The following is an 18,640-nucleotide window of genomic DNA, read 5'->3' as shown; positions in this document are numbered from 1 at the left end:
CCAGAGGGGTCTCTGTCAAAGTCTCCTCATTAGACACAAAGCCCAGTAGAACTGCAGACCTCCATTCCTTTTTGATCTGTGGGTTGTACTGGTCACTTGCAGGGCTTGTGGTAACTACCAGAGTCCTTTTCACAACAAATTTTCCACTCACCAGTGCCTGCTAATAGCCATAATTTTTCTCAAGTGACATGTAAAATAATGTAAAAGAAACAATGCACCCACATGTTGATTAACCCTGCCTGAAAAATGGCACTTTGGTAATTACTGAACTTTGAGGTCTTTTCTGAAGCATGACGTCCTTAGTTACCATTATTTCAACTGTAACAGAAAATAACAAAAGCGTACCTAAGCCAAGGTAGAATGGTGAGAGAGTTATTTGTTTGAAGTCTTGTTTACTTTAACCCTGAGATCAAACTCTAACCTATGGTAAGTCTCTTTCCAAGATGTTCGAAAAACACCTATCACATGAAACAATGCATAAAAATTAGTTTTGAAGTTATACACCAGCTACCAGAAAAAGCTGTAGCAGCCATCAGGAGGCAAAAGAACTGGCTTAGTCAAATGTGCTTCCCACTAGCTGCCAGGAACCTCCATTTCGCATTCCTTGGCTCAAATATCTTCCCATCACTGAGTTTTAGCTCTGCTTATTTCTCATTCCTATTATGGCCTCTCGCCCATTCTTAACTCCTCTTGTGCTTCCTCCGATGCTCACTGCCTTTCCTTTGCTCCTCCCTCAAATAAACAAAATTCCATTTTTCTTCCAGACAGACAATGCATACCAGCTGGAAACTTAACAGGTTTCATTTACGCCTGCAAATTTTAAGGTAAATTTTTACAAATAGAGAACATACAAATTAGGTACAGGAAAGAGAGACGTGTATTTAGGAGCAACCTTCTCTACCAGCATCCTTCAAACTTCAAAATGGCAAAAACTTTGCTTGTTTGGTGAGCGACAGAACAGGGACTAGTGAACAGCTATGGATATACTAGCAATGCTGATAATGGAGCCTCATCTCTAGATTTGTCAGACTAATACAGTACTACAACCTGTAAATGTTACACACTGACTACACAGCAGTGGAACTCACTGTCTCAGTATATTTGGGTTCTTCCTCAAAAGTTTTAAGAGGCTTTTCTAACTTTCCTGTGAAGTGCTTCATGGACTGAAATACCTCACTTAGTGTAAGAAGGACACAGAGCAAATCCAAAGGAGGGCCATGACAATGATAAGGGGGCTGGATCACCTCCCATATGAAGACAGTCTGAGAAAGTTTGGGCTGTTCAGCCTGGAGAAGAGAAGCTGCATGTAGACCTCATAGCAGCTTTTCAGTATCTGAAGGGGGTCTACGAGGATGATGGAGAAGGACTCTTCATCAGGAACTGTAGTGACAGGACAAGGGGCAATGGGTCTAAACTTAAACAGGGGAAGTTCAGTTTCGATACAAGGAAGCAGTTCTTTACTGTGAGGGTGGTGAGGCACTGGAGTGGGTTGCACAAAGAAGCAGTAAATGCTCCATCCCTGGCAGTGTTCAAAGCCAGGTTGGACTAGGCTTTGATCAATATGGTCGAGTGTGAGGTGTCCCTGCCCATGGCAGGGGCTTGGAACTAGGTGATCTTAAAGTCCTTTCCAACCCTAAAGATTCCATGATTCTAGATAGTCTGATCCCTTTCTTCCAAAATTATTCATGTGGAGACAAACACAGGTTTACAGACCTGCTCTGCAGGAAAACTTGCCAGGCAACATGAATAGCCTGGAGTCTGTCCAACCAGCCACTTGGTTTTCGAGTGGGCAATTTTTACTTAACTTTTCGGATGGTTTCAGAATCTAAAATGCTGCCGGTCCACTTAGGGTTAACCTTGCAGTTTGGGTCTTGTGTAAGGATTTGTGCTACATCTTGGCTCTCAGGGGCCATTTGGGAAAATCCTCAGAAGCAGCCATGGTTGTACATTCTCTATTTGGATTCCTCTGAATTCAGCTCTATCCTGGGCTCTAAAATGCAGCCTGGTCAGCGTCTTGCAAGTGAAAAGGACTAGCTTACAGCCAAGGCAAAGCAGGCACCAACTTAGAACAGCAGACTGCCTGCTTTGTCTGGGCTAAGACAGCAATAATAATTTGCTTCAGCAGCCTATACAACCTGAAGAGTCAGTTTTACTTTCTACTTGCATAATCTTGGCTTCAGACAAAAAAGTTGAGAAATGCAAGGCAGCAGCAGAAACGAACATGAATAATAAATGTAGTAAGTCTTTATTTTCTCCTAGCTCTCCTATGCCATGACAGAAGTGGCAACCTTAGTCCCTTCTCAGCAGCCTAACAGGTAGGACAGTAGCTGGTTGCAGCAGAAGGGATGTAGGAAGAAGAGCTAAAAGAGAGAAGAGACAGACTCTAATCATTCCTAATTAATCAAATTAAACACATTATTTTTTTCCATTGCAAGAACCATTATCACTCTCCCCAAGAGAAGGTTATGATCATAAATCCCAATATGTTAACAATAATGCACCACTCTTTGCTAGGTACAAACAAGCCAGCTCCCTTTGTTTACTGTGATCCAGGATAATGAATGATTTGCAAGAGACTTTTAGAGATTTCCATGTCTTTCACACCTTTTTTTTTGGCCTTACAACTGCATCTCCAATTACACTGTTGGTAGCTTGCTTTGTCATTATATCCCTTAGAATTAGGGCTATATTAGTGTATTTCTTTGTAACTGATTATATTAGTTTTCTTGTTCTTGGTCTCTCTTACACTGGCTTCCAGTTCTCTATTAAATGTGACCCTACTGTGGGGATGGTTGCTTTATTACTCTTCTGTCCCAGACTGCTTGTATCTACCCACTCAAAAATTTGTTTTCTTCCTTGCTAATTATTCTTTATACATCCAGTCTTAGTGGAGGTTTGGAAGCTCACCAGCAAAATGCAGGTTCTCTGTGCTTTTTGAAAGGCTTCTGAGCAAGTAATACAATCACACATGTGCTGCTTACCAGTCAGTATACCATACATAGTAACACACAGCATGAAATGCTGTTGACACACACGAACTGAAACTTCAGCATACGCTTACACTCCAGTGTAATTTTTCACAAAATGGCTTCCAGAAGCACCCATACTGTAAGCTTCATCTATTTGAGGATTTGTTCACAGTGCTGAGTGAGGAGGCAGATGGCAGTCATGCGCAAAAGGTGCACAGCCATAGCCCTTAATGCTATCATGAGCAGATACTGAGACTTGGGATTGCACCCCTGACACCCCTAGAAAAAAAACATTTGTCCTGCTAAATAGGAGGTAAATACAAAGGGCCAACAAATACAGAAGACAATTAACAAAATTATGGTCATTACTGACAAAACAATACTGATGTAACTATCCAGTTTCAACCTCCAAGACATTAATAAAGACTCTCTGTAACTAAGAATTGTTAAGTTTACCTAGCTTAGAAGCTTCCCTGGAGTAGAAACACTCTGCTTTCACAAGCTTCCAACCAGAGATGACCCATTTAAACACACGCTCTTATATTCACTGAAATTATGAAGTGCACTACAGCTAAACCCCTGCTACACAAACATCTGTCCACTACAAACCCAGACACCTGATGGTCTGTTTTCCTCCATACTTTCATCTTTTATCCTCAACAAATTCTGAGGTTTTAAACTTACCTTTCTCTCAGACAATGGTATGTTAAGGTTCTGTGTCATCTTTCTCCTCAGTAACTTACATTTTTCAAGTAATTACAGGTAATTTAAGGCTGTTGTGATCCTAACAACTACCTAAGATGAATGATAATTGACTTTTTCCCAGATTTCCCTGCCCTAAGAAATGACCTGACATCTAAGGTTATTTCCTCTACTTTATTATTGCTCTTTGCAGGTCAATATATATCTCTTTTAGAGGGAAAAGTCACCATTAAAGTGATTTCACATGAAAGTCCCAAGTATTTTTAAGAAGTGGTGAATTGTCAGAAATTAAGGAAGACTGGTTATCTGCATATGTTTTCTACAGTTTTGAGGAAGTGAAAGAAAATAATTTCTGTTTCTTGACAGTTGCTAACAGAAGCATTTGAAAACTACTGATGCAGCCTGTTAAACAGAACTTAACTCCTCCGAGTATCTTCTCGTCAGAAACAGATTATTTTCATGTTGTTCAAAATCACTATCCAATTCTACCCCTTTAGACATAAGAGCCATTAAAAAAGAAAATCAAATTTGTAACCCTATTAACATTTTTTTTTCATTAAAATATGGTTCTGATTATTCTTTCTTAGGGGGAAAAAAAGCATGAGGCTAGATACATCTATGTTTGAGACACGGAGGCTTTCAGACTGATAACAGCTTTTAAAAGTCCTAAAAATCAAACAGATGGGCCAGAACACAATGTTTTGAATGTGATAATGGACTCTCACATATATTACAGTCCACCTGAGCATTAAAGAGATGTAGGGCTCTGACTCATCAGCATTGCAACAAACTGTTTGCAACAGTTAAAGACATTACTAACATATAGACTCTTCTGCCCTCCACCAACCAGGACAATTGCATGTCCTAGCAACTGTGATGTAGAGTTCCTTCAGTAGGCTGTATTTTCAGTTCAACGAGAGAGCAGGATGACTTTGTGAAGTGGGCAGTAACAATCTCTTTTCCCCTTTGGGTCAGGCATCACCAATCTTTAGTGTTCTCTCAGATGAATAATTTTGTCTTTGAAGTAGCAACATTCTTTAAGCCTTCAGCATCTACATCCAGTTCCATCCCACACCTTCTCAACTGGAAAGCTTTTTAACTTCAATGAAGTCAGATCCCCAACTGATCCTCAGAACAACCTGCTCTTCCACATGTTTGGAAGAATACTGCATCCTGCTCCGCATCCCTAGCCAACCACAAAACCCCATGGCAAAAATCACCGCTTAACATTTTTGGCTCAGAAGCAGTGCCATGTCCACACCTCAGCTATTACAGGTTACACTGGAACAGCACAATCAAACTTCTGCCAGTAGGTTATGTCCTCAAATATTTAACAACCTAGTAGGCCAATTGGAGAAACATGCTTTTCTCTCCTGGCCCTACTCAACAGGTTGGTAATGTGGCTGGTAGGAGAATAATCCTAATCACAGGGTAGTATCCTATTTAAATATTTTATACAAATTTATCAGAATTTGTGTAAGAGCTGTCGTAAAAGGAGCACTGTTTGAACCTAGGGGAACACAGAAGCTCTTAATTTCTCATAAGAAATCTCTAGCAAAGCTGCGGAGAATAGTCTTCACTGCCAAGTCCCACAGTTTCATATACTGCCCTTTTTGTCTGCATTTATACCTATGTTTCTCAAATAAACACTAGATTTTCTGAGGTATGAAGACAGTATGCAGCTACAGCTGTCCTGAGAATTTTCTCTGCCCAAGGCTAACTGCCCATACCTATCTCAGCTATCTAACTTAATTATTCCACAAGGCAAACTGGACAGAGGGTATCATTATCACTATCCCATTCTGAAACTTTCAACCACACCATCATTACTTACACAAACACGTGACTCATGGTAAAGGATGAACAGGTTCTAATTTTCAGGCAGACAGCAGGCAAAGTCAGTGCAACAGTGAACACAATCCCAATGCAATCTAAGGTAACTGAATTTGTGTAATACAGTTAGAAAATACATATAAAGGCTGAACAGCTCATCAGGGTTTCTGAAAGCAGCACACAGTTCTTTTAACACAGAAATAGGCCTGACTTAACTGGAGTATGTGAATTTAAAATTATTTAACTCAATTACTAATCTTTTGAGTGAATTCCTGTTTATAGATGGATGCCCCTCTTTGGATTCAGCTGTCTTGCTGGATTAAATGTTGCCTTCATTCATCACCGCATTTCTGGTGGTGAAGAATGAACTTCTCTGTAATATGTTGAAGACACAGCCTGTAGGAGCATTACTTAGGCAAAATCTGATGGGTTGGCTCACACCATTTATTTTAAAAGTCAAAATTAACCTGATCCATCTGAATTTCTCATAATTGAGAGTAGTCATATCAAGTACTATTCAATGGTCAGAGAATCACTGCAAGCAGTGACTTGTAAACAGCGGTGGCAGAAACTGACATGTACTTCTTCTACTGGAATTGCTGATTTTAGGGGTGTCCTATTGTGAATGATTTATTTTGGCTTTAAGACTAATTGACTAAATCTAAACAAAAGGAAACTATTATTATACTCTAATCAGGGTGTGAATACTAAAACAGTAAAAGTCTGCATATTGACAAGGCCAATATATTCATGCTGAAATCAAAACTCTACACCTTAAATCACATACCTTATCAAGCAGCTGTTTCATGTTCATGCATCTGATTTAGGAACAAGTATAAACATTAAATAAAAATATCTCCAGAGTCCTACTTACCTATAACTTTTAACAAGGTCATAACTGAGTGTGAACAGAACAACCTTAAGGCTGTATGTATCTTGCCATTATTCTACAAGTTGAATGGCAGCAGAGATGGCACCAATTTATTCAGGTGTCTGATAGCCTCTGGAGCACTCAGATATCCTGGGTCTGCTATTTGCCTTTGGCTTTTCTGATCACATGGTCCAACTAAGCAGATAGCTGTCACTCACCTGGGCAAATTGTATACACATGACAAAACTTCCTTCACATGCTGAAAATACATTTGACAAAATAGTAGAATAACTCTCTCTTAATTGACCATTCACCTCCCCATTTTACTGTTTTGTTTTTCTTTATCATCATACCCACTGGATTGTTTATTGATAAAATACATTTTTGAGATACAAAAGCTAAAGAGAAGTTCTTAGACTTGTCGCAGAAGTTCCACCTTTAGGTAGGATAGAATCTCAACATATTCTGCTACTTCATAAAAAATAGGTTTTTGTTTGGTTCACTTAGAACATACTGGTAAGTTTTATTTTATTTTATAGCTGCTATTGCATTAGATTAAAGAGGGGGAAAAATGCCATGATTGAGAAATTACAAATAAATGATACTGCTCTAGGAGAAAAAAAAAAACAAACAAAAAAAAACACCCAACAAAAAAAAAAACACACAAAAACCTGAGTACATATGAAACAGGCAAAAGCATCACAGAGTAATACTGTGAAAATAGAAAAAAAAATCTCAAACTTTTGTCTTCAGAGAGTCAATTACCTTTTTGTCTGTGGCATTTTATTTTTCTTCCTGGTTGCAAAGACAATGACATAATATCTTTTTTGTTATGAAGTTAAGTATGAGAGAAAATGCATATTTAGGAAGAATGTAAGTCACATGATACAGCAGATTTCTAACAGCAGTTAGAAAGGTAGGCCAAATTCAGCCTTATTATGATTCCATAGTCTTCCATAGGCTTAGATCCAGGCAAAACAAAGTTTAAATTTCAAGAAGTGGAGACAGTACCTGTAAGTGGTTCTCAAATTTTGGATAAATGGTGAGCAATAGCTTATTTAAATAATATTTCCTAGGTACTATAATTCTATTTTGTAGTCAATACACATAACTGCCATAAACAGCAATGATGAAGGAACAAATATACTGGAAGAAAGCATTACACAGATTAAAAAAAAATAGTTTTGAAAAGGAAGCTGTAAAGTTTAAAGGAGGGAGTCAAAAGAAAGGAGTTCAGCAAAGATTTTCGTATCAGTTGAACATGCCTGCCTTGGGGAGGAGAGGAGGGTGGAAAGCAACAACCAAAAATTCCCACAAAAAGCACCAAAAAACCCACCAAAGCAAACAGGTGTTTTCCAGCCCTTTGACACCGGTTAAGTAGGAATAAACGGTACTTCATCAAAACACAAAAAGAAAGCCTTCAGACTGAGATCAGCACCCGCCCTCTCAGTGTTTTTGTCACCCCAAAATGAAACTAGCTACTGCACCTTCCCAAAACAAACATAATCATTAACTACCCCAATGTCAAATGAACATTTTTAATTCGGCCTGGAAGATTAATTTTATCCTCCTTTCTTCTTCTGTGTTTGATTTCTACCAAAAAGAATGGCTTGCCCTGGTTTGGAATGGTTCGAGTGTTGCCGAGTCCAACAAGCACATAAACTCTCTTGCAAAGAAGCTCCCCCTCCATTATTTAATGTCATTTTTCTTTTCTAGAGAGGAAAGGCAAAGGGCCCTCAGATTTACTGTGAGCAGTGACGGGGGGAAAAGGAAAAAAATACTAATTGTAGTTACAGTACAGTATAAAGTAAAAAAGAAGAAAAAAAGGCAGAATCCCTTTACAGCTTTCCTTCCATTAGCATAATTTTCCAAGAATGTTAACTACATTCTTTTATCTCTAAAATACTGTGCTGCAACTCGGTTTAAGACAATGCTAAAGCCAAAATTATAAACTACTCATGGATCAAAAGTTTTACATGATACTGGCTATTTTGTACACACAGATTTGAATGTTTCCATTTCTTTGATTTTGCTTCCAAGTACATATTTTTCACAAATAATGGTGAACTGATAATATAGCACTTTAACTTTTTTATTTATTTTTCAGATGCTTAGTGCTGTGCAGTTAGCACTAATTCTTACAGGCTTAACCTTGCAGCATTTTTGGCAGGCGCTTCACCTAACAAGTAAGATGAAGCTAATGATTAAGTAGTAAGACTTTGAAAAACTACAGAAACAGTAGTAATTACCACTGTATAGCCAGCATTGTAACTTGGTGATTACTGCTCCTATTCAACCAATAAAAACAGCCCAAAGCTAAACAGCAAGTAAACAACAGCTGTCACTTAATGACCACAAGGTGCATTTGGTGCTCCCAACATTGCTTCGGGTCCTTAACTACTCCATCAGGCCCAACCAGAGAGGCTTCATGTTAAATACTGTCACCTGACCATCTGTGCTAGCTACTGATTTTAATACTGAAGTTCCTTTTAACATTTTTACTCTGCAGCAAGAGGTGAAGTCCGCAGTAAAAGAGTTACAGTCACTTCAGCACTGCAAACACTGCCCGTATGACCGATAGTTTCTAAGACATCTGCATATGTTAAACTAGCCTTGAAGGGGGAAAGGGATCATAGAATCATAGAACAGTTAGGGTTTGAAAGGACCTTAGATCACCTGTCATGGGCAGGGACACCTCACACTAAACCACATCACCCAAGGCTCTGTCTAATCTGGCTTTGAACACCACCAGAGACGGAGCATTCACAACCTCCCTGGGCAACCTATTCCAGTGCCTCAGCACCCTCACAGTAAAGAACTTCCTCCTTATATCCAATCTAAGCTTCCCCTGTTTTAAGTTTTAATCCATTACCCCTTGTCCTATCACTATAGTCCCTAATGTACAAGTCCCTCCCCAGCATCCCTATAAGCCCCCTTCAGATACTGGAAGGCTGCTATGAGGTCTCCACGCAGCCTTCTCTTCTGCAGGTTGAACAGCCCCAACTTTCTCAGCCTATCTTTCTATGGGAGGTGCTCCAGTCCCCTGATCATCCTTGTGGTCCTCCTCTGGACTTGTTCCAACAGTTTCATTTGGACTTAAGTAACTGACACATTTGACGCTGTCCCACAGCATTCTCCTGGAGAAATTGGCTGCTTGTGGCCTGGATAGGAGGATTCATTGACAGGTTGGAAACTGGCTGGATGGCCAAGCCCAAAGAGTGACAATAGATGGTATCATATCTAGTTGGTGACCAGTCACAAGTGGTGTCCCTCAGGGTTCAGTGTTAGAGCCAGTGTTGTTTAGTATCTTCACTGATGATCTGGATGAGGGAATTGAGTGCACCCTCAGTAAATCTGCAGGCAACACCATGTTGGGTAGAAGTGTTGATCTGCTGGAAGATACGAAGTCTCTGCAGAGAGATCTGGGCAGGCTGAATTGATGGGCTTTGGCCAATGGTGTGAGTTTCAACACGTCAAAGTGCTGGGTCCTGCACCTGGGCCACAACACCTCCATGCAATGCTCCAGGCTTGGGGAAGAGTGGCTGGATAGCTGCTTGGTGGAAAAGGACCTGGGATGCTTACTGATGGAGCTGAATATCAGCCAGCTTGTGCCCAGGCAGCCAAGAAGGCCAACAGCATCCTGGCCTGTATCAACAACTGTGTGGCCAGCAGGGACAGGGCAGTTATCATCCCCCTGTATTTGTCACTGGTAAATCCGCACCTCAAATCCTGTGTTCAGTTCTGGGCCCCTCACTACAAGAGAGACATTGAGGTGCTGGAGTGGGTTCAGACAAGGGCAATGAAGCTCATGAAGTTTCTGGAGCACAAGTCTGATGAGGAGCAGCTGATGGAACTGGGATTGTTTAATCTGGAGAAGAGAAAATTCAGGGGAACCATACTGGTCTCTATAACTACCTGAAAGGAGTTTGGAGTGAGGTGGGGGTTGGTCTCTTCTCCCAAATAACAATCGATAGGACAAAATGTAATGGCCTCAAGCTGCACCGGGGGGAGGTTTAGATTGGGTATTAGGAAAAATTTCTTCACTGAGAGGGTGAATGCTGTTAATGAGGCCCTCAGTGGCATGGTTTAGGGGTGGTCTTGGCAGTCCTGCAGTAAAGGTTGGCCTTGATGATCCTAAAGGTCTTCTCCAACCTATGATTCTATATAACAACATGTACAGTAGTTTTGATTTTCGTTTTTTTTTTTTTTTTAACTGACTACAACTGGTGTTCAACCCGCCCCCCCCCCCCCCCCCCCCCCCCCCCCCCCCCGTCTGGCAGGTCCATTATTTTAACGAAGTACCTACTCCTTTGTTACATGAACAGCTATAGCTTCTGCTAACAACATGGGAGCTCTGCAGCACTTGACTGCGTATCAGGTAAATGATTTACAGCGTAAAAAGGAAGGAAAAATACAAGACTAGTATGCGGAGCTGAAAAGGGTACTTCCAAACCAACAGTTAACAAAAGCTAAAAAGGATGAAAAAAAAGTCGAAACCAACATAATTGCGCTATTTACTTTTCCTGCCCCTAAGAAACGGGAGATCCACCGGCGCTCTTCACACAGCCTTATACCCGGCAACTACTTCACCAGCCGACCCGGGCATGGTGTTCAGCGACGGTTTGTGGTAGACAGCCACCCTCCAACACCAACGGTGCCCCCTCTCAGGCGGCCGTTGGGAGCGGAGCCCGCCTGACCAACAGCCTCCCCTCGTCCACGACAGCACTGCCCGACACTGGAAACCGGGGATAGAGTGCTAAGTAAGTTTCGGGACGAATGACAACGCCCTGCCGTACCCGCCTCCCTCTCACTTTTCTTTTAAGGCAGGGATTATCCATCCCACCTCGGCCAGCCGCCAGGTACCGGAGCCCCCAGCGTCCGCCAGGCAGACGATTTCCCGCCTACCCCCGCGGCGTGGGCTGGCCCCGGCAAGCTGGGGCAGCGACACAGCGGGGCTCCAGCATCTCCTTCACCTCTCCACCAACTACTTCCTCAGGTACCCCCTCCTGACGGAGCACGCTCCCGCCGCTCCCTCCCTTCAGCACACGGGGGTTGTGGAGAGGTGAAGGGGAGCGGAAGAAGCCCAAGCGGCAGCGCAAACTGCCCCACCGCCGTACGGCAAGCACAAAAGCGCAACCCCCGACGCTCGCGCACACACTCACTGCCACAACACTCCCCACACTCGCGCACACCTCCTCCTCCCCAGCCTGAGCCTCTCAGCTGAGTGACAGCTAGCCAAAGCCAATAGAGCCGCTCTTTCTGTGCAGAGGGGCGGGCACTCCCCCTCCAGGTGACCAATGACGATGCTGCTTTCTTAGCCGCGGCGTTAGCGAGGGGAGGTGGTAGGAGGGGGCCGGAGGAGGGGCAGCAGTTTAGGAAGAGGAGGGAATGGCTGTCATCAATGAAGTCATGTTCGTAATCTAGTCCCTCGCTCCGGTTCCGCACTCTGGTGACTCACCGAGGGGGAGAGGAGCGACATCCAGCACGGCGCTCCGCGCGGGCGGAAGGTAAATACAACTTGCAGTTCGGTCCGCCCCCCGCCCCACTCCGTGTCCCTGGCACGGAGGTGTTTGAGCCGTCCTTTATAGTCAGCGAGAACGCCGGCAGCGCCTTGCCCACCTTCTCTCTTCCCCAAGCACAGCCTCGGTGGCCCCGAGCACTGTCGTGCCACCTGCTTCCTCTCCCCACATTCCCCGGCTCCCGGCCCTCCCGAATATTTATATCCCCAAGTGGGTGGAGAGAAGAAAGTTTTGATCCGGTATTTCTGGAATAATCACGATGCAAATCTCCGGGGCGGGCGGGTGTGAGGGGAAGAAACCCAACGCCGTCGCTGGTGGCTGACTTGTGAGTCAGCGGCACCGCGGAAGGGACGGGGGAGCGGCGGGGCACTATGCCCGCCCGTCGGAGCCGCCGTGTTCGCCGTCCAGCCAACGTTTGTCAACGGCGTGGCCAGCGGGCTCGCAGGGCAACAACAGCCAGCTCTTGCCACCCCAGGGTCTTTGCTGCCAAGGGAGCGCGTCAGGAGCTCCAGGCGACGCGACCGGGAGGGAAATTGATCCGGGAAGCGAGACTCCCTATACACCCCCTAGCCAGGACAGCTCGTCGGGCCGGGGGCGGCCTCGCCTGCTGCCCCCCCCCCCCCCCCCCCCCCCCCCCGGGGTGTGGGCCGCCCAGTGGGTGGTTTTCGGCGGTAGCCGCGGGTCGCAGGGTGAAGTTCACAGTGTCCGGAGGCGGGAGAGTGTGTGGCGGTGGAGCTTTTTCTCCGCCTTGGCACACGCTCGCGCAGACCCGGCCGAGGCAGGGGAAGTCGGGAGGCACGAGGAGGAGGGGGGGAGGATAGTGCGTGGGGGAGCGGTCCAGACTGCGAGAGTAGTGGCGTTCCCCGGCAGATCTGGGAGGCCATGATCCGGATAATCTCCGTGCCTGCCTGTCACACGCAGTACACACACCGGAGAGAGAAGAGGAGGTGGGGGCTGGGACTTCGCCCGACAGGCTGCGGCTCCTGTTGCTTAACGTAGTCTCGGTTTTTAACTGGGCAGTCACTCCAGCAGAGTGTCTCGATTTACTTCCCAGAATAGCTTGTGTCGTTCCCCCCAGCTCCTTTTCCCAGCAGAATTCATGCCGCTCCCCCAACACCCCCGCCACCTTACAGCAGTCGGCGAAGCGGAGTAGCACAAAACATGCGAATTTTGTATTCGCCTTCCAAGCAAAAAGCATTTTATTTCCGGTGTGCGCGGAAATTTATTCCCACCCCCTCTCCCCCTTCCCCCCCCCCCCGCCCCAGTCCGGGTTGGGCGGGAGTGAGGATGCGTGCACACGCGGATGCTCAGGTAGACGCGGTTCGTCTGCCCGGCAGGAGGAGGGGGCGGCAGCAATCGGCACCTGGAAAAGTTCTCTCCACTGCAGGAGGCCGGGGAAGGCTGCGGGTCGCTGCCGCAGCTAGCTCCCGGGCGGGGCAGGAAACAGCGGAGCCAGTCCCCGGGCAGCCGCGGGGAGAGGAGGCGTTGGCAAGCGCCGGTGGTGGCGGGGGGTGGCCTTTCTCGTCCCTCTGCTTGTGCGAGCGGCGGCGGATAAGGAAGTCACCGCCGCCACACATAGGCACACAGACATGTTTGGTCGGCGTGACATGGTGGCGGAGGGAAGGAGCAGCGGGGGGACGGGCCCGGCCCAGCCCTGAGGCATGCCCTGGCCGCTTGCCCGCCTGCCGCCGCTGAGGATCTCCCAACACCCCGCCGTGGAGGTACGGGTCCCTGCGCGGCCCGCGGCCGGGAGCGGCGCAGACATTGCTTCGCGGAGGGGAGGTGGAAAGAGGCAGCTGGGCTGGATGTCAAGGCAGGGACGGCTTAGAAGCTGTCGGCGGAGCGAAAACTTTGCAGAAAGCCGGAGGGGGAGAATTGGGCTGTGCTGACTCTGCGCGCCTGCCCCGACGCCTCTGTGGTGGAGGCGAGGGGTGTGGAGCTGCGGGCGGCCCGGCGCCGAGGCCTGCGCGCCGCCCGGCAGGGCCGGAAAACCCGTGCGGCGCCGCCGAGACAGAGCGCTGCCACTGGGGAGCGGGCGGCCCGGGGCCCTCCTTCGCCCATGCTCCGTGCCGTGCGCGCGGCCCGGCACAGTGCCGCGACTTCCCCTTCTTCCCCCTCTCCGCCGCGGCGGCTTTTCATTATGTCCGTGGTGCGGGGAGAAATGGAGTTGTCTCCTCCCCCCCGCCCCGCAAATTTATGATGGTGGAACAACAAACTGCACACGGCTGGAAAAGTTAGAGCTCTTGGAAACTAGAACTTAAGTTACAGTTGACTGATTGTTAACGGATTGCGGTGTGGGTTTTTTGGTAGGTTTTTTTCCCCTTTTTCCTCCCTTCTCACTCCCTCTTCCCCTTAAGAGTGCGTCGAGAGCGTGGTTAAATGTCAGCATGACTGCATAGATCACGCCGAAGTTGGTTTTCCTCGGCATCTGCTGCTTATGTTTGATATACAGACTTAACAAGCTTTAGGTTAATGCTGTTCTTTTAAGGTGTCGAATGTTTTAGATAGGTAAGTAAATAACTGAAGTAGTGAAGTTGTCAAGATTATTTTTCTTACCACTTTAAGTGTTCTGCATGCTTTCTGTAAAAAAAAAATATATATATATATATATCGGATCCATGACATGGCATTGTTCCACTTGCATTCTTTTCTGTTTTGCTTTAGATTTCTTCAGTGTTACTCGGTTTTAACCGCAGCCCCTAAGACCCAGACAATAAACATTGTACCAGATTTTAATTCCTTTAGTAGTATACCAGTTACATGTTCGGGGTGGCCTTTATCTTCTGTGTAAGTTAGTATTGTTGTGCAAATAAAGGCACATTTTCTCTTTGGGAACCTAATTGCTCTGTCACTGTCTTTGACTTTGTTTATATTGTTCTTTTATTATTCTAAGGGGAAAAGTGTACCAGAAGGGTAGGATTGGAGGCAGACTTTCATGTCCGTGTCTATCAGTAGTAGAAGCACAAAGACTATATGCATAATGAGCATTTAAAAGTACATCTAAAGTTATGATACAGCATATGTGGACTTGACAGAGGTGAGAGCAGAGCTTCGTTAAATACAGTATTTCATGAGTTATGTCTCAGCTTTAGGAGTGCTATTTTTGTGGTGTTTCATAGAACATGCGCCAGAAGAGTGTGTTCAGAGCAGTCTTAGATCTTCCCTTTTGTTCATTTCTGAAGTGGCCTGTGATCGTTTCTTGTCAAGTTTGAAAAATGCTTTCACAAACACCTGAGGCTTAAAAATTGTCAAGAGAAAATGTGCTCCAGCTAGCATTCTTACATTAAATATATTCTTGACAAAGGTCTGTGTTAATATCTGCAGATACGTTTTTGCAATTTTTGTTGGACTTTTGAAGTTAAGGTCAGAATCTGCACGGTAGTGACTCTGAAAAATGTCTGCAGTTTTACTTCCAGTTTTCGTGGGCCTGATCAGTAATATTGCTGTGAACTGGTCACTTTTCAGAAGGAGACTTTTTATTCTTTGTACGACCAAGAACATTTTTGCAAATTACTTACTAAAATGCCCATTATATTTTTTTTTTGCGTTTTCTGCTACAATCGAAATTTCGTATGTTTAAAGAATTTTTCCTGGACCTCCACCTCTTTTGAACTTTATCCGTTTAGTTTTTTATTTGTTTGATCCTCTACTGAAGTACAAACGCAGTGTTATGACGTAAAGATCATTTGAGAAAGTGGCAGCAGTGTTACGACAGCAAGATCACTTGTGAAAAAGGCAGGAGAGAAAAGCTTATGCCTTATTTGCAAGATAAAATAAGGATGAATAAGGGAGAGAAGTAAGGCTTTCTTAAAAAGGAGCCTTGGTAGTTTGCAAACATAGCAGACTAATTCTGAGAATTGTTTTATTTGTTTCTGACACATGTAAAGTCATCAATTCTTAGGCGTGAACATTTGCCTGTTTGCCTCCAGTTGGTAGAGAATGTTTCCCATGTATCACTGCAGTGTTTGAGCACCCAGGTGGATCATTTAGAGCTGGGACCTTTGGAAAAATGCTGAAATTAAGTTTGTTGTTACAGAAATGATACATTTTTAAAATTTTTGCTAGTGTTTTATCACAAGTAACGTGCATTTAAAACAGTCTTCACCCTTTTTTCTCCGTTCCCATTTAAGTGAAGACAAGACCTGGCAGTAGTAATAACGGCAAATTTCTTTCTTCCTGCCTGTGTCTCATTTGGCTTTTGTTTTTTAGAATCTAATGTGAAGATTAGGTTTCGATAACGGTCATTAACACCTGTTGTAAAGGTCATGGTATGGAAAATTAACCAGTTTCTGTAACCAGTCAGTACTGTCATGACTTAGTTTTCTGTGCCTGAAATGTGCAGTGGAATTCACATATATAGCAAACATGGACTTGATCTTGGGCATTGTCTGCAGTTAAATTTCTGATTGCAGCTGTCTGCCCTCCTCTTTTTCTGAAGGCTGTTTCCTTCTGCAGTAAAGCCATCAGAAAGGATCATATGTCTATGCTGTAGTCTCTTCATTGAAAAGTTTGATTGCATAGCTTAGCCTAACTTTGAGAACTGTGACTCGTGGTGACGCCTTTTTACTGTCTGTAGTACTTTCAGCCCCCAGCTGTTAGCCAGTCATTTCTTGTTGCTGATTTTAGTTTTTCATAACAGGGTAGGCTGTAAGTTGGAGTAGTTGAGAAATTGCTTTATGAAAAACTGAAACAGCTACACAGTAGGAGTAAGGATTTCTGCAAGAAAATTTGTAAAGGCTTGAAGGTGGGGAGTATTAGGACTGTCAGTCTGAAGTAAACTGCTCTGCATGTGAAAAGGAGCCTCACGCTACATGACTTCACAGTGAGGTTTCTGGAGTAAGCACACCACTCGTTCTGCTAGTTCTGCTGGTGTGCATGCAGGCAGTCTTCGGTAGACAGCTAGACAAGCAGCTAAAGTGATGTCCAGGGGTTTTTGTCTCTGGCCTAAATGTCTGGATAAGCAATTTAGGTGCAGCATTTCTGATCCTGTGGTTTTGTAGTTTAAACTGCAAATTCCCTTCAGGTTTTGAAGTTACAGTAAAGTTACACACATGATTATGCAAAGACAGAGTCTTTCAGTGTGTTTGGCTTCTCTGTGTGAACTGAGTAACTGGTTTATATTAGTTTAAGATTTTACTCTTTTTTTTTTTGTTATTGTTTCATGTAAACCTAGTTATTGATTGAATCATTGATGAAATGACAATAGTTAAATCCTGATAAATATTAATGCAGTGTCTTCTTTGGGGTTGTACAATATGAAACACTTGATTTGCTTCTAAGTGTTCTAAGTTATTTAATTATGATGAGCTGTCATACTGTTATTATTAATCACTTCTTAAACTTTAAACATCTTAATTTGATGTTGTCTAGCAGATTAAGAAAATACTACTAAGAAAATCACTGACAGTATTGTTTCACGTTTTCTGTGGTAGTGTAATAAAGATAACTCCTTTGGCCTGCAGTGTATCACAGTTTCACAGTATAGCTTTTCAAAGCCACCACGACTTCAACTGGAGATGTGTGGGGGACGTAGACTATTTTTCTGTGAAGGCAAAGTTACAGTCAGCTTTGCAGGGTGTATGTGGCTGTTGCGTGGGTCCATGCTTCCTTTCTGTCTTATCTAAGTGGTGCAGTTTGCTTACTTTCCACTACCTATCCAACGCAGGGGATCTGGCCAGAGCATCCTGGCCGAAGTTCAATTTAGGTTGACTTAGTCATAGAAAGGCAGAAGTTATATTGGATGGTAAAAGGAAACAGCCAGGAGAATTATAAATACTTCCTGCTCTGTGTGCCCTGTTTCAAAATAGTCTATAATCTCTGGATCTTTTTGGGTGACCAGCTGGTCTTGACTGCCAAAGCAATACAGGTGGTTTGTTGCTTGCTGCGTTCTTGTTTTGGATCTACTAATATTGCACACTTTCTTCATGTGAAGGAAATCTGTGCCTTTGTTACCTTTGGGTTTATAGCAGGTTTATACCAAGGTATATATCATGTCCTGTGCATCCTGAAATATTAAGCCAATGGAGACCCACTGTATGTATTGTATTGTATTGTACTGACCCATTGTATTGTATGGTGAATTAGCTACATCTGCAAAACCTTCTAGGTGCATATAAAGTGATAGTGCAGCAGCATTTATGTTTAGGGAATACTCCCTCAAATTCTTTGTAATGTAGACATTCATTGTCCTAAGCTGTTTGATCTAGAAATAGTTGAGCGGAGTCACTCTCTTCAGCTTCAGCTCTTGGGTTTGTGGCTGTTCTTGTATTTTCATCTGCCTAAAGTTACTTTAGCAATGATAGGTTATTATTTTTCCCCTCTCTGCCTCAATTCTGGTGTGTCCAGCAGAGGTGGAGAAATTCTCTGAGACCATAGGAAGAACTGCATGATTCACCACAACTAATTCAATCCCCAGTAGTTCCATTTGGGGTTGTTTACAAAAGAGATTGGTGATCTTGGTATAAATAAACCTAAGAAGGGATTGCAGTTCAAGAAGAGATATGTCTTATCTCAAGTCGTGTATAAGGGTTTTGAGGAAATTTTAAGATTGGACACTTGAGAAACAATTAGATAGTATATAATGCATTTGAGAATCAGGGCCAGCAGCGTTATCATCCTTACCATTCGGGACAATCAAATGGAAATTTCTATTTATTGAAGTTTTTGTAATCTGTTAAAAGAATTTACTTTTTTTTTTCCCCCTCCCTCACCTTCCCCTTGTAATTCAGACAGGCACTACTCATTAA

General features: G+C 44.1%; 1 protein-coding gene and 1 long non-coding RNA gene across 5 annotated transcripts in view; one reads left to right on the top strand and one right to left on the bottom strand.

Annotated features, from left to right (window-relative positions):
- Nucleotides 1-12,498, bottom strand: part of LOC130597506 (uncharacterized) — a 79,937-nt gene extending 67,439 nt beyond the window's left edge. Inside the window, exon 1 of the long non-coding RNA XR_008971786.1 lies at nucleotides 11,834-12,498. This is a non-coding gene — a long non-coding RNA (uncharacterized LOC130597506). The remainder of the gene's footprint in view (nucleotides 1-11,833) is intronic.
- SMARCA2 (SWI/SNF related, matrix associated, actin dependent regulator of chromatin, subfamily a, member 2) overlaps nucleotides 11,721-18,640 on the top strand; it is a 110,598-nt gene continuing 103,678 nt past the window's right edge. For 2 of the 4 annotated variants that reach the window (XM_057406086.1, XM_057406089.1), the window contains exon 1: nucleotides 11,721-11,882. The gene's annotated coding sequence lies outside the window, so the exon portion shown is untranslated. Of the gene's footprint in view, nucleotides 11,883-13,475; nucleotides 13,616-14,104; nucleotides 14,201-18,640 lie in introns of those variants that run through there. The other 2 variants (XM_057406087.1, XM_057406088.1) reach the window with 2 other exon arrangements.

Source organism: Pezoporus wallicus, unplaced genomic scaffold (genome assembly GCF_028554395.1).
Source record: "Pezoporus wallicus isolate ANWC-B61680 ecotype Strahan unplaced genomic scaffold, APGP_CSIRO_Pwel_v1 contig_7506, whole genome shotgun sequence".
Classification (NCBI taxonomy): domain Eukaryota; kingdom Metazoa; phylum Chordata; class Aves; order Psittaciformes; family Psittacidae; genus Pezoporus; species Pezoporus wallicus.
Note: the sequence above shows the minus strand (reverse complement) of the source record. Positions and strands in the feature narration are given on the sequence as shown.